Source organism: Lithobates pipiens, unplaced genomic scaffold (assembly GCF_037356315.1).
Source record: "Lithobates pipiens isolate NorthernLeopardFrog02 unplaced genomic scaffold, aLitPip1_a1.2 Scaffold_16, whole genome shotgun sequence".
Classification (NCBI taxonomy): Eukaryota; Metazoa; Chordata; class Amphibia; order Anura; family Ranidae; genus Lithobates; species Lithobates pipiens.
In genome coordinates this window covers 119,649,296-119,666,204 of record NW_027507748.1, presented here as the reverse complement: position 1 = coordinate 119,666,204, position 16,909 = coordinate 119,649,296, and positions in this window count along the sequence as shown.

The window sequence follows — 16,909 nt, the reverse complement described above, 5'->3', positions numbered from 1 at the left end:
TGTACAAATTGAGCCCAATTAGCCATTTTCCCTCCTCGGTGTCATGTGACTTGTTAATGTTACAAGGTCTCAGGTGTGAAGGGGGAGAAGGTGTGTTAAATTTGGTGTTATTGCTCTCACTCTCTCATACTGGTCACTGGAAGTTCAACATGGCACCTCAAGGCAAACAACTCTCTAAGGATCCGAAAAAAAAAAGAATTGCTGCTCTACATAAAGATGGCCTAGGCTATAAGAAGATTGACAAGACTCTGAACTGCAGCTCAGTGGTCAAAACCATACAGCGGTTTAACAGGACAGGTTCCACTCAGAACAGGCCTTGTCATGGTCGACCAAAGAAGTTGAGTGCACGTGCTCAGCGTCATATCTAGAGGTTGTCTTTGGGGACTAGTCGTATGAGTGCTGCCAGCATTGCTGCAAAGGTTGATGGGGTGAGGGGTCAGCCAGTCAGTGCTCAGACCATATGCCGCACACTGCATCAAATTGTTCTGCATGGTTTTCATCCCAGAAGGAAGCCTTTTCTAAAGATGATGCACAAGAAATCCGCAGTTTTTTGAAGACAGGCAGACTAAGGACATGGATTACTGGAACCATGTTCTGTGGTCTGATGAGACCAAGATAAATGTATTTGGTCCAGATGGTGTCAAGCGTGTGTGGCAGCAACCAGGTGAGGAGTACAAAGACAAGTGTACCTTGCATACAGTCAAGCATGGTGGTGAGTGTCATGATCTGGGGCTGTATGAGTGATGCCGGCACTGGGGAGCTACAGTTCATTAAGGGAACCATGAATGCCAACATGTACTGTGACATACTGAAGCAGAGCATGATCCCCTACCTTCGAAGACTGGGCTGCAGGGCAGTATTCCAACATGATAATGACCCCAAACACACATCCAAGATGAACACTGCCTTGCTAAAGAATCTGAGGATAAAGGTGAGGGACTGGCCAAGCATGTCTCCAGACCTAAACTCTCTTGAGCATCTGTGGGGCATCCTCAAATGGAAGGTGGAGGAGCTCAAGGTCTCTAACATCCACCAGCTCCGTTATGTCATCATGGAGGAGTGGAAGAGGACTCCAGTAGCAACCTGTGGAGCTCTGGTGAACTCAAGAGGGTTAAGGCAGTGCTGAAAAATAATGGTCGTCACACAAAATATTGACATTTTGGGCCCAATTTGGAAATTTTCACTTAGGGGTGTACTCACTTTTGTTGCCAGCGGTTTAGACATTATTGGCTGTGTGTTGAGTTATTTTGAGGGGACAGCAAATTTACACTATTATACAAGTTGTACACTCACTACTTTACATTGTAGCAAAGTGTAATTTCTTAAGTGTTGTCACATGAAAAGTTAGAATAAGATATTTACAAAAATGTGAGGGGTGTACTCACTTTTTTGAGATACTTTAAGTTTCTGTGATTGGCTTTCAGTTCATTCTCTAGTGCATTCCAGTTAAAACTAATCTCTGAGCACAAAAAAAAATAATTTATTACTTATTAGCCACAAAAGATATAAATCCACTTTATGTGCACCAAATGCATTTACAAAAACCCCCATATTATCTTGTACAACTAGCAGTGACATCATCACCGAGCTGTACATAGCCTGTGCAGAGAGCAGAGCTGTGGGAGGGACATCCCACTAAAGGCTGCCTACAGAAAAGGAGGGGGGAGGACAAGACCAGTCATCCTGCACAACAAAAGAGAGCAACAGTGACTGGTCTTTAGTACAGGAAGCTCCTGCAATCATTTTACCTTGGATTACGACACAGATCTGGAAGAAATACACAAAGCACACCAAGATTCAAGGAAGAGCACACATAGCTTGTATTTAAACAATATTTGCTTATCCTGGAGTCCAGCATTAAAGGTGGAAATTAAAATCCAAATAGTCTTCTTCTTACTGCTCAGGTTTCTTCAAGTTTATCAGTAGCGGTGCCGATCATGAGCATAACAACAGGTCAGATGCCTAGTAGGATAAAAATGTTTTTGTGGGAGAGGGTTTTTAAATCAACTCTAGAAAGTCCAACCTTAAGTGATAACAACAATATTCGTTATGACTAAGCCCTGTTGGCGGCGTTAAATTTGTCAGGGGATGAGGCCTGGTAGGAGCCGAGACGGGGGCCATTCTTGATTCATACAAAACATATGAGCTGATTGGAGTGTGGCATCTTTACGCTTCAGTATTACTCATTGGGCTTGAATGGGCTCTGTGTATGTCGGCACCCGCACTTAAGTGAATAACAGGAACTTTACCACTGGCACTTGGAGCACCACTCAAAGCCACTTTCATGTGTAACAGAATTCTTTGTTATACTGTGAATGCATGTTGGGAAAATTACTTCTTGTACCAACTGCAAAAAATCTGTTGCAATTTTGGCTGGGCAACGAAGAGTTAGCTCCTGTTACAGGAAGAGTCTACCTAGCAGGTGGAGGAATATTGCACCATATAAGCTGGAAGAGGAAGTCCGAGTTACTGACCTCAGTGTGAAGGGGTTATCCACATAGAGAAAGTGAACCAAAAGGGTACACTATCGATTTTTTTGGACAACGAGCAGTACTTGGATATCGAAGTGCTACTGTATCGGGTTGGCGCTACTGGATTTGCTGCTTCCTAACCTACTGCCTATTACCTTTCAAGTGTATTGTAGCTCCAGCTTGTGCAGAAAGGCACCAGAGTTTAGTCATACCTGGGAGCAGAAAGCCTTATCCACTCTTTCACCCATTGCAGCTACTCTGCATTTCACCACTACTTCAGGGCTGGGACTGAAGACAGAGGGATATGATCATGGCCGAGTTAAGTGGAGTGAACAAATGGCCACTGCCCTCACCTATAACTGGCTTTTGCAGCAAGGAGTCCATGGAAGGGCAAAGCATGCAAAACAAAGCCAAAGAAGCTTGCAACCAACCAAATTATCCTAACAGTATACGTTAAAAACAGGGGTTTCGTTTGCATGCATTTGCAAATATGCAGAGCCCTGTCAGGGCACCCCAGTATCTGTAGTCCTAACTCTAAATTTTGAGAGCCTCCACAGTGGAAGCACATGCATTATAATGGATAGGCAGAGGACAGGTGAGCCTGGAGGGAACCAACCCCTCTTTAACCAGTTTCCGCCCACCCACCCTCAAATGACAGTGGGGTAGTGCGGCTTTCTTTTCGGGGGCAGCGTCATATAACAGCATCCCAGAACGGCCTCTCTCACGTGCCTGCGGGGGCGCACAGTGTGGCAAGCGCTTCATCCTAAAGAGCCTCATCCACGGCTCTTTAACCATGTGATCGGCTGTGTTCAATTACAGCCGGTCACTTGCAAACACGGAGATGCCGGTAATTGGCGCTTCTCGCCTCACACTGACAGAGTGGGGAGGAGAGCCAATCAGCGGCATCTCCTCGCAAGGGCAACAAAACATGTAATCAAGGCACTGATCATCAGTGCCCTGATTACATTATAGCACCAACAGTGTCACCAATCAGCGCCCACCAGTGCCAGCAATCAGTGCCCAGCAGTGCCCACAAGTCCCACCAATCAGTGCCCATTAGTGATGCCAGTCAGTGCTGGCTATCAGTGCTGCCTATCAGTGCTCACCAGTCTCACCTATCAGTGCCAATCAGTGCCACCTATTAGTGCCCATCAGTGCCACCTATCAGTGCCTCCTATCAGTGCCCATAAGTGCAGCATATTAGTGGCTCCTCATCAGGCCATAAGTGCCACCTCATCATTACCCACCAGTTCAGCCTAACAGTGCCCATTGGTGCCAACTCATCAGCGCACATCATTGAAGGAGAATAATTACTTAGTTTACACAAACTAGGTAAAAAAAGTTTTTCTAAATTTTTGGACCTTTTTTTGTAAAAAATAAAAAATCCAGCAGTTATTAAATACGACCAAAAGAAATACCTATTTGTGTGAAGAAAATAATAAAAAAATTAATTTGGGTACAGTGTAGCATGACTGTGAAATTGTCAAAGTACGACAATGCTGAAAGCTGAAAAATGGCCTTGGCAGTAAGGGGGTGTGAGTACCCTGTAGGCAAGTGGTTAAAGGCACAGGGGCACACTGGACACCCACCAATGGCAGCAAAGGTGTTCAGTGCGTTCCCTCACTAATATTACAACAGTACAAACAAATGGCCACTGCCCTCACCTATAACTGGCCTTTGCAGCAAGGAGCCCATGGAAAGGCAATGCATTCAAAACAAAAACAAAGAATTTTCTGGCTCAACTTACCAACCGGCCTGCCTAACAGTATTATCTAACAGTAATTATCTCGTCTAATGCCCTGTACACACGGTCAAACATTTCAACCACAAAATGCGTTGGATTTTTTCCGATGGATTTTGGCCGAAACTTGTGTTGCATACACACACGGTCGGACAAAGTTGTCGGAAAATCCGATTGTTCAGAATGAGGTGACATAAATCACGTACGACGGGACTATAAAGAGGCCAGCAGACAACAGCTTTCGTCTCGTAATTTATTCTGAGCATGCATGGCACTTTGTCCGTCGGAATTCTCTACACACGATCGGAAAAAGTCTGATCGGATTTTGTTGTGGGAAAATTTTAGATCCAGCTCTCAAAAAGTCTGATAGAACTCACACAAGATCAGATTTTCCAACAACATAAACCGATCAGACTTTTTTAGGTCGGAATTTCCGACCATCTGTATGGGGCATTACAGTATGCGTTATAAACAGAGGTTTAGCTTGCACACATTTGCAAATACATGCTTAAGCTACAGAGCCCAGTCAAGTCAGCTCCAAAGAGCTGGATTTGAGTACACAGCCCTCTACTAGTAAACTGGCATCTGTTTCTGAAGAGAAAGCACCTGATCAGGGAACTAACCCAGGGTCACCCAAATTTGCAGCTGGTAGTATGGCAGAAGAGATAGAGCAGCTAGGAGACTGGAGCTTTAAAAAACTAAACAACAAGTACTCAGCACTGTCAGTAAACTCTCTCTCTAAGTGAGTAGCAAGCATACGCCAATCAATGATTCCACAACCCTCTTATAAATATCAAAATATAAGATACTGCAGCGCTACCCGCAATATATCATATACATGAATTTACATCCAATGTGACACTGAATATTCACATGTAATAAAAGAAAAACATGCATAAAAAAGTGCATACAATAGTATAGACTCCCACAAATTATAGGGGAAACACTTAAGTGTCCTCACATACCATGCAATAACCAAAAGTGAATGATAAATTAGCACTCCTATACGTGTTGCACCCCCAACAGGGCTTATGCGCAATGCATATAGGAGTGGAACCTGCCGATACTGCCATCTTGTTTTATATCTGGGAACTGGTGGTGAGCTGTAGTATCTTTGAGTGTTATATGCAATTTTTATATATCTTGTATGTAAGTGTGTTTTTAACCCTTTTTACTGTAATAAACTGCATGCAGAGAACACTATTAGTCTTCCTTTCTATTTTATGCCATTCCTATGATTGGGAGTTTTGGAAGATGTCTGCTGGAGAAGTAATTACTGAAGATAAATCTGAATTGTGTACCCATATATGGATTAAGCTGTTTTGACCTCTTAGGAAACTTTGAGGTCCAATATAGAGGTGAGCGAATCCACATAACACTGGGTGAAGTGTATGTTATTTATGGAGGAGGATGATCACCTATATTATCACAGAACATTACGGTGTTTCATCAGATTAGGCGACTCGTCAGAATTTGTAACGGAAGTGACGTTCTGTCGCCGCCATCTTGCTACATCCTGCACTCCTCCACAGTAAGGATACAGTGAGAAGGGGGCAAGCGGACATCTTGTTCAACTGACCGGAGTCTTGCATTTCACACTTATTTTTAACAGTAAACAGAGCTTATATAGTGAAGTACGATATTTAGAAATCTGACAGACAAATTCTGATAGGTCGCTGAATCTGAAGAAACACTAGTACATTGCACTACAGCAGATTTTTTGTTTTGGACTTATTTATCTTTTACTTTTGGTTATTGCACGATGTGTGAGGACACTTAAGTATTCGCTCTATAATTTGTGCGAGGTCTATACTGTTTTTCTCGTTCAAAAGTTTTTATTTTATGTTAAAATAAATTACATGTACAGAATATAAGACAAATTATGTGATACCAGAAATAAAAAGTAGACATATTGAAGTACGGATGATACAAAGCAAAGAAGAATTTCAAGATATTCTCCTGGGAATGACAATAAATGGCCTTATATATTTTAGAATTTGAAAACATTCTTATAGCTGAGTTTTAAACATTTTAATCCCAAGAAAATATAAATATGTCTAAAAGAAAATATATGATTTTAAAGTTTTGACCATAACTTCTAAAGTATGTTTATAGTAAGTATTATATAGTAAGGGAAGAACATAAAAGGTATATAGGAGGGGAAGGGGAGGGAATAATTCTCCGGAGGAGGTTTTATGTATCAGCTAATGTTGTAATTCTATAAAAAATCTTAATCACCATAACAATAAAACTCGGTTGTCAATATTATCTGACGTATAATATTTAATCCAAGGTTTCCATATTATATCAAACTTTGTCATCTGGTTTTTATCTATAGCGTCCATTTTAGCATGGATGAAAGATTGCTTCATTCTACGTTTGGTTTCTGCAATATTCACCACATCTGTTTTCCACGCATTGGCTATAGTCTGCTTTGCGGCTATCAGGAGTGTAAGAACTAATTTGAATTGTGTCTGATTCAGATTCATTTTGTAATTATAAGAAAGATCTTTTTCCAAAATGATTGTACAATTGAGCAATGCCACCAGGTATGTATATAGGTACCTTTTTCTGGACAGCCACGAAAGCAGAGGCCAGTGTTGTCTGTTGAGAATTTGGCGATTCTCGCAGGAACCAAATACCAGCGTGTGAGAACTTTATATGATGGTTCAGATTTTGTGAAAGATCATATGTTGGACCAAGACCTAGAATCGATCGTACAATCCAAATCTTTTTCCCACTTGGCCACATATTTAGGTATAACAGTATTAGAATTAGATATCAATTGTGTGTACAATGATGTAATACGACCTTTAGCATGTGGTTCCTTGAGACAAAATCTTTCAAATTGAGAAATATTATGTAAGTTTACATTTAAATTGAGAAGAGGCGTATAAAAAATTTTGATTTGGAGATATCTGAATATTTCTGATTGTGGAAGCTTATATAATTCACATAGATCTGTAAAATATTTTATTGATGTAGTTGAAGTTAAATTATATAGACAAGAAGTGATACCAGCCTTAGACCAAGCTTTAAAGGTTTTGGGATATTTCCAGGCTGGGTAAAAAGTTGGATTCTTGTGGAAAGATAATAGCGGATTTTGTGGAGATTGCAGACCATGTGAATTTCTATACCTATCCCATATAGATAGAGAGTGCTTAGAAATGTGGTTATTTATTGACTTACGATCCGCAGGTTGTAACCATAATATATTGTTTATAGGAAGAGGATCACAGTCTACAGCTTCAATGAGGACCCATAAAGGAATCTAAGGGTCTATACTGTATTATGCACTTTTTATGCATGTTTTATTTTATTATTCAGTATCACATTGGATGTAAACTGGATGTAAATTCATGTATATGATAGATCTTGGGAAGCACCACACTATTTTAAGTTTTGCTATTTACTAATTGGATCTGTTTGGGGTCATCCCTGTCATTATGGTCCTGGGGAGATCACATGGAGAGTCAGGAAACTGAGTGGTCGCTCGAGCCAGACCCTGAAATCTTGGAACAGAGAAAGCTTGTTTCCCAGATCCTGGAACGTGCTAGGAGTTTACAGATCAATGAGCCTATGGGAAGCACAGAGTGGACCTATCTGCTCTATGCATCTCCCTATCTTGCCTCTGTTTTTCTGTCACATGCACATTGGATGTGTCTGTGTACTAATCTTAAAACCTTGATTGATTGATTTTCGTTTTTATGGTCCTTTAGACAGTATTAGCTCTCTTCTGGTGTAGCCATCAGAGTGTCTCCTGTGGATGTGAATCAGTGGCCGGCCCCAGCTTTGCATGCTTGTCCACCCATGCTGTCTCTCTTAGCCAACGTGGAATTTTCACAATTGTTTTTACCATTTCCCTATGTCCTTCAATGAACCCTGTATGTAAGTACCTTTAAGCCTAAAAAAACATTCAGTCATGTAAAACTACTTGCCTTTTATGCATTACAGTATAAACACTATGTAACTGTATGTATGTTGCAGATAAAGATAAAGTCACCCAAATCTCCCTGATGAAGGAAAAAATATATACCAATAAATTTCCTAAACATGCTAGGATGTATACTACAAATCTTCACGGATTGACCTCAGCTTGACTCTAGCAGTGGCTGGATTATTAGCTTTGGGTTTGATATATATACTGTATATCTATGTATTAACTGGTTCATTGGTATACCTTGTATATTTTAATGTCACTGTTCATGTTTATAACATTTATTACATATTGTGTACTTAATATAAGTGGAACACTGCTGCCTTTTACTTACTCCACTACTCTTATTTCTCCCTTAAATGTCCAAGGGGCCCCTGCTGCACTTGTTGCATGTTTCCTCTTTTCATGTTTTAAGGATGTTGGCAGTCCCATACACTCAATTCCCACAAACAATTTTTCTATCTGCTCTATGTACAGTAAAGCAGGCTGCAGCGCAGAACCTAGCCCATGCAGAACTGATCCACAAGTCTCCAGAGTGCTGTTTTCTACTAGGGAAAAGGAATGTGCTAGCGTGTTATATTCTTAATATCTCAATTTTAATTCGGTCTTATAAGTATATAACTGAGGTTGTGAGATCTCCTGTAATATTGTGTGCATGTGAAGTCTTTTGAACTAATGACTTACAGATGTGAGACTTGAACTGAGTTCTCAATTTCAAGAAGCTGTCAAATCATTTTTGATTGATATAATTGGTTATATTTTCATTAAGGAATTCCTATGTTACTGATATTCTGTTTGTGAAACTATGGATATATTCATTCGGGGGCAGGCCGATTGTCATCCCTCATTTCCTGTGTCTGGTATTGATGAGACATGCTGGTTGAATGGAGTTCTTACTCCTAGCTCCCACCCTTGTGGGGAGTAGATGGGAGGTGATAACGGGAGTAATATGGGAGTGGTTAGTTCAAGTGTGAAATTGAACAAAGGGATCAAATTTATTTAAAGCGGGTTCCACCCTAAAGTGGAACCTCCCCTGATCGGAACCCTCCCCCCCTCCGGTGTCACAATTGGCACCTTTCAGGGGGGAGGGGGGTGGAGATACCTGTCAAAGACAGGTATTTACACCCACTTCTGGGCATAGACTCCCGTGGGAGTCTACACCATTTCCTGTCCTGCCGCGCTGTCTGCTGGGACACACACGGGTCTCAGAGACAGCGCGGACAATTCCTATTGCGCTGCGCGACTCGCGCATGCGCAATAGGGAACCGGGAAGTGAAGCCGATTCGCTTCACTTCCTGATTCCCTCACCTAGAATGGTGGCGGCAGCAGCCGAGAGCCGAGCGATCGATCGGCCTCGGCTGCCGGCATCGCTGGAACCCGGGAGTTTCCATTTATTAAAAGTGCTGGCTTTTAATATTTTTTTTGTAGGTGGAATCCCTCTTTAAGTGAAAGGCTGCTGGCAGGAAGCTCTCTTACTCACTTCTTGCACTACACTGCTAACATATCAACAGAAACTCAGCATACAGACAATTTTACAGATGCTCTCAGAACAAAGCACACATCAGCCATTTTTAAACACGCCTTGAACTTATTTTTGAAACAGACAATGTTATCTAATTTAGTTGATCCTATTTGAAGCTACAATTATTTTTATATTTGAATGTACAACTTTTGTAAGTATTTTGTAACTTTTGTGTGGAAATAAATCACACAGTTTGATTCAGGCTGACTCAATCAGAAATTTGTCTCACAATCATAGTTGAAAGGCACAGCTATAAAGCAATACTTTTACATTGGCGCATGCCAGCCAGTATAAATTTGGTGGAAGTTTTTTTTTTACCACTTTCGTCCTTGATCAGGGGGAGAAAGTGAAATCAAAACTTCGGAATTATTGCATGAACCTAGAAGAAAAATTGATCGATTGATGATTGTGAAGACCTGAGATTTTGTGTGGAAATCAGAAGTCTTGAAAAACGGTTATTTGAGATCAGCGCATAAGGAAAAGAGTCCTATATTTGGTGTGTAGGAATCATGAAATGTGTTGTCTAGCTAATGAAAGCAAATTAGAATTTAAAGGGTTTGTGAATCATGTATCTGATACTATGTTGTGGAAATCAATGTATGAACAATATTTAAAGGCGAATTCTGAAATTGGCAAGGCTAGATTTTCATTAGCTAAAACAAAGAAAAAGTTGCGAAACGTAAGGAAGTTGGTTTCGGTTTTTAATTCAACAGTTTATGATGTGCCAGAAAAACATGATTTGTGTTGTGAACAAATCAGGAGTTGAAAATGTTTCAGAAATTATACAAACACATGCAAATATATCTATTGAACCTAGTTGTGCAAACTGTAAGATTTTTTGTAACTATATTGAGCATTTGAAGAGTGAAATGGAAATGCAGGATGTTACAATTTCAAAAAACAAACATATTTTGGTTCTTACGACAAGGGATATCAAAAAACTGTTAAAAATAACAAAGGCTTCCTACATACCAAATTTTTCTGTTGAGGTGGAGGAGGAGCCAAGTGACACTGACGTATGCAAGCAAAATTTATTAGATAGAGCATCTAAGCTTCAGTTCCAAATACATGATCAGTTAATGAAAATTTTGAAAGATATCCCGCATTATGATTTAAGAGCAGATGCGTTTCACAACGGGGATGTCTTTGAAACTTTTTGTGATTGTTTCTACTTGAGTGATGATCAAAGGAATAACATTTTCTGTTTATGGGTTCCTAATTTTATCTCAAGGTGTTTAATCAAATCACCATATCTTGATAATCATGGAGCTAAAGTTCATAGTGATGCATCTGAGAGATTGCATCAGTTATTTCTGTGTATTATGGGGGAGGAAACGCGAGCGGATGAAATATTGGACTCCTTAAGAGTTACAATACATGATCATTTTACAGAGAAATTTGCTAAGGCATTCAAGATGGTATATGCGTTGGAGGACGAAACTACAGCCTCAATAAGGGCATTTGTTCGAAAATCTACATATTTAGATCCTGCATCAATGGTCTTGGCTAGTCAAAAATAAAATGTAGACGAGGCATCTTCAGTTATAAATATTGTAAGAAGACAATTAAAACAGATTAATTTAAAAGCCAAAATATCTGTCATGCAGAATAGCAATTTTTTTAAGAGACACCCACACTAGGTTTAAAGCAGCTGATGCTGCCCCCTTCAGGAATGACAGGGTAAGACAGTTTGATCATAAAAAGCCACTAAGAGTAGGTCATTATGAGTCACAGTGTAGGAATTATTTAAGAGATATTGAGTTGAAAAACATTGGGAAAGAAAATTGATTGATATCCATTCAACCTTCTGCCCCACCTTAAGCAGAAGAAGTTAAGACTTTTTCTCCTTACACTTCTCTGAGGAAAGAGCTAAGAGGGATTGATAAGAATATGAATGCACATTCAACCAGTGAAATCAATGGGAGCCATTATTGGCTTCCCCGTGACAAATAGAGGAAAAAATAATTAGTATCTCACTCTTTAGATTATGTAGCTACCATATGGCTGTCCTTCTTTAAAAGTTAAACTCTATTAGACACAGGAGCTCAGATCAATGTCACTGGTTTGACACTATCGGTTTTATCGGATGCAGCAATTTGCACAATTGTTGGGTTTAATGGAACAGGTGATTCTCAGGCTAAAATGTGTAAAAATGTTTCCTTTGAAATCCCAGGTTGTTTGAAAACTGAAATTGACATGTGGATTTGCCAGGGAGCCGAAAATATAATCAGAACAGATATTTTATTTTAACCACTTTCAGACCGGACCAATTTGCTGGTCAAAGACCAGATCACTTTTTGCGATTCGGCACTGCGTCGCTTTAACTGACAATTGCGCGGTCGTGCGACGTGGCTCCCAAACAAAATTAACGTCCTTTTTTCCCACAAATAGAGCTTTCTTTTGGTGGTAATTGATCACCCCTGCGGTTTTTATTTTTTGCGCTATAAACAAAAATAGAGCGATAATTTTGAAAAAAACACATAATTTTTTACTTTTTGTAATAATAAATATCCCCCAAAAATATATAAAAAAACATTTTTTTCCCTCAGTTTAGGCCGATACGTATTCCTCTACAAAAGTTATAGCGTTTACAAAATAGGCATAGTTTTATAGCATTTTTATTAATAATTTTTTATTATTTTTTTTTTTTACTAGTAATGGCGGCGATCTGCGATTTTTATTGTGACTGCGATATTGTGGGGGACCCATCGGACATTTTTGACACATTTTTGGGACCATTGTCATTTATACAGTAATCACTGCTATATAAATGCAGTGATTCCTGTGTAAATGACACTGGCAGTGAAAGGGTTAACCAGTGGGTGGCAGTGTAGGGGTTAAGTGTTCCTAGGGGTGTGTTACTAACTGTGGGGGGGTTGGGCTTTCATTTAGTGTACACTGATCTCTGCTCCAATCACATGGAGCAGAGATCAGCGTCACTAGTTGCTAGGCAGAATGGAAAAATGTTGTTTATACAGCATTTCCTCCATTCGGCCGCTCCATGAGACGATCGCGGGGATGCCCGCGGCGATCGAGTCCGCGGGTCCCGCGACCGGACTCACGGGGGTCCCGACCAGCGCGGGAGCGCGCCGCCAGCGGCCCCCTCCCGATGGCACGGCGGCAACGAATATTGGACGTACATGTACGCCAATATGCCTGCCCGTGCCATTCTGTCGACATTCATCGTCGTGCGCTGGTCGGGAAGTGGTTAAAGAGGGTGGATAATTTATTTAGGCAATGGAGTGATTTGGAAAGATTCAGCTGATCGTAAGCATGTGGTAATGGATCCAGGTGATTATTCAGAAGTGGGAAGCATCTATTTGACAGAAGCAGTTGACACATATTACAAATGGCCTGATACAGGAAATAATTTGAAGTTAAAACAAATGATACAATCACAGAAAAAAAGTCAGAAAAAAGATGAGTTGGTTTATTCAAAGGTATTGAGTTTAACATTGAGGGTAGGGACCATCCATTTGTCAAGCCATACAAATTTCCACCAGAGTCAGATGAACCTGTTTCAATGATTATTCAAGAGTTTTTAGGACAGGGACTCATCAGGAAAGCTAATTCTGTGATAAATAATCCTTTATGGGTAGTGGCTAAATGAGATCACCCTATTGCATACAGACGTTTGATTGACCTAGGAATGCTGAACAAATACATACCATGTTGTTCCCCTATTGTAGTGGAAACACCAGACATCATGTCGCAATTAAACGCTAATGTAAAAGTGTTTTCTTTATTAGACATTGCTTTTTTGTTTTTTTTTTAGCATTGCCAAAAGCTGTCAATATCAATTTTCATTAATTTACAAACATGTCCAATATGTTTTTAATCTTCGGCAAGGCTATCACAGTTTTCCATCTATATTTCATCAAGCATTGGCAAATGTTTTATCAATATTTTCTAAACCAGATTGTTTGAGCCAGTATATAGATGACATACTTCTTTAAAGTGAAAATGAGGAGGAGCATTTAACTCTTCTGGCAGAATTGTTGACACGTCTGCAAGAAGAAGGTCTCAAGCAGAATACACGCAAAGTTCAGCTCATGAAAAGTGAAGTCAAATTTCTAGGAATTTTGTTTGGTCCAAGGAAGAAGCAGCCTTTAAAGGAACCTATAGAGGCTATTGCATCTTTGCCTGTACCGACAACATTCAAAGAATTGAGACAATTTTTGGGTTTGGTAAATTTCTCCAGAGATTTTATGGAGTCATTGGCAGAGAAGGCAAAACCACTATATGACTTGTTAAAACATAAAGAGGAGAATGAATTTGGTCCCTGGACAGAAGTCCAGCAAAAAGCTTTTGAAATGTTGAAAAATTATTTGAAGTCAGTTCCTGCACTAGTTACTGTGGATAAACAAGCACCATTTGCTTTGCAGTGGGAGAGGGGATTGGAGAATTCTTGGGTATTTTTTTGTATGATTACTCCTGTGGAGAAGGGCTTAGACTAATGTGTCCAGCAATTAGTGGGTGTACATTATGTGGTAAAAGCAACAGAGCATATTGCAGGATTTAACAAAATCATTTTACAGACCCCACATAGTACCTTGAAGTTCCTTTTTGAGAAAAATGTTCCTGGAGTCTCTAATCAAAGATTTTCTCAATGGTTGTTGGCTCTGTCACCTAAACAAATACAGGCTGAACACAATACCAAGTATATCCTTCATCAGTTGATGGAATACAATGGGCTAGAACATGAATGTTTGTGTGAAGTCCATGAGACACACTCTCCTCTCTTCCGTAGAGGAGCAGAAAAAATTGATGAACCTGTATTTAGGGTTCAAGATATTGTACGTCAGGATAATTATTACAGTGGGTATTCAATTTGGTATCCAGAGCGTAAGCTTGCCATACAACACAAGTTTCCAGGACTTTTTTCAGCTCAACGAGCAGAACTTGAAGCAGTAAAAACAGTACAGACAATTGACAAGGAAGAGAATAGAAGTCCATTAGTGATCTATAGCGATAGTTTATATGTTGTTCATTCTCTTACTGACTACTTACCTTTCTGGAAACGTAGAGGTTTTGTAGATTCATCCAATAAGACCCTTGTGCAGAAAGAGACACTTGAATCAGTTTTTGAACTTGCAGAGAAAAATCCTCTTGCATATGCTATTGTAAAAATTCCATCACATAAAAAGATAATAGTGAGCTATCTGTAAGTAATCATACAGCAGACACATTAGCAAAGGAAGCAGCATTGCATGGAAAATTAGTGATTCAACCTGAATTGGTTTCAGTTAATGTTATGAAGAAAACAGAAAGACAGAGTCCCTCATTTGCTGAGGAACAGAAAGGGATGTATCATTTTACTTTTTCTCCGGGAGACCCAAGATCTTCCTCTGTTCGTGAAAACTGGATCTTGTGCCATGACTTAGATTGGGTTCTGCGTCCTGTTATACCACAACACATGCGGGTGGAATTCACTAAATTCAATCATGAAAATTTAGATCACATTGGTAAGTGAAAATTGCTTAAAAGTCTTAAAGAGAAGTTTTATTGGGACAAAATGGAAGAGACTGTAGAAAGTGTAATTATCTCTTGTCTAATTTGTGCACAAGTGCATCCTAGACCAAAGGGTCAGAAACTTCCTTTACAAAGAATTCCTCCAGCAGACGGACCTTGGTCTACTATACAAATAGTTTATATAGGACCATTACCATCAGGGAAAATTTTATTCAGATTTGCGTTTGTTTTGAGTGGATCAAGATCCTCCTAGTTCGCAAAGATGATGCTAGGATGTTAATTAATGATGTTTTTCCAGTTTGGGGTATACCAAGAAACCTCAGTAGCGACAGATGATTCAGTTTTACAGGTAAAATCATGCAAGCAATGTGTAAAATCTTGGGAATAGAACAGACATTTAATGTACCATATCATCCACAGTCTGCAGGTATTGTGGAAGGAATAAATAGGACTATCAAATCTAGAATTTCAAAAATGTTGTTATACAGAGGAAATACTTGGGTTGATGCTGTACCATTTGTTCTGATGAGTGTAACAAGCACAGCATCTTGAGCAAAAAGTATTCTCCTTTAGAATTAATAACAGGAAGGAAAATGCCGCTTGTGAATCCCAATTAACCTTTTTTTTTTACCTTTTTTTGTCTATGCTGCAAAGAGAGGCAATGGAGAAAACAAAATGTTTACAGATGTTACAGGACAATCTGAACAATATTTTTCCACATGCAGCTACTTGTATGCAAAAAAAGTTCCTCCACCTATTTCTAAGTTTGAGAAAGGAGGACAGCTTATGATAAAAATTTATAGGAAAAGTGGACCGTTGCAAAGTAATTGGAAAGGTCCATTTGACATGTTGGATGTTCAAGGTGTAATGGTGCAAGTCCAATTCAGTGAAAAATGCATGTAGACAACACAAAATGTGAGTACACACTGATCAATGCGAATTGTATATGCCAAGATAATGAAGCTGCATTTTTTTTTCAGTAATGATTTCTAAAAATCTGACCTGGAGAAATGACAACAAAAGAAAAGAAAGTTTTAAAGAGAGAAGACACATCATCACGGGATTAATTTTTTCTCTAGTGACAATTTTATCTGTGGTAAAATATATCACAAACTGTTCCAGCTATGCAGAGTTTAACAGGATTGAAGATTTACACAACAAAGACATTACATTATTCAGAAACAAAAGAGATGTAGGCATCATTGATATCAATATACATACCAAAAATGAGCAAGATATTGATATCAATACAGATGACAAAAGTGATAAAGACATTGATCAGGGGCGTAACTATAGGGGGTGCAGCAGTCACGACCGCAACCAGGCCCTGTGATGCAGGGGGCCCATGCAGCCCCCTCTACATATGGCTGGCAGCAGCATAGGCAGCTAGGGGTACCAGTGCACCATGCACACGGGTGGCTGGAGGTGGAGGGTGACTAGCAGAGCTCCATGCTCGACTATCGCACTGGCTGCTCTTTAGTTGTGAATTCCCCGCATGACCTGTGTCCTCAGCCGGCTCCTCAGAGTACCCCTCTCCTGCTCCATGCATTGCCGCTCAGTCCGATGTCTGTTCCGAGTCCAGCCCACACTGCACTGCATACTTCTCCTGGGTAAACAAACTTTAAGCACACAGATGCAGTGCAGACCTATGAGAGCCGGCTCCCCGGAGGACACTGCAAGCTTGTCTGCCAGTCCCCCCTCCTCCCCCTTCATACACAGATGATGAAAGGTCTTTCTGTGAGATATGCTGATCGCCCGTCCAGCAC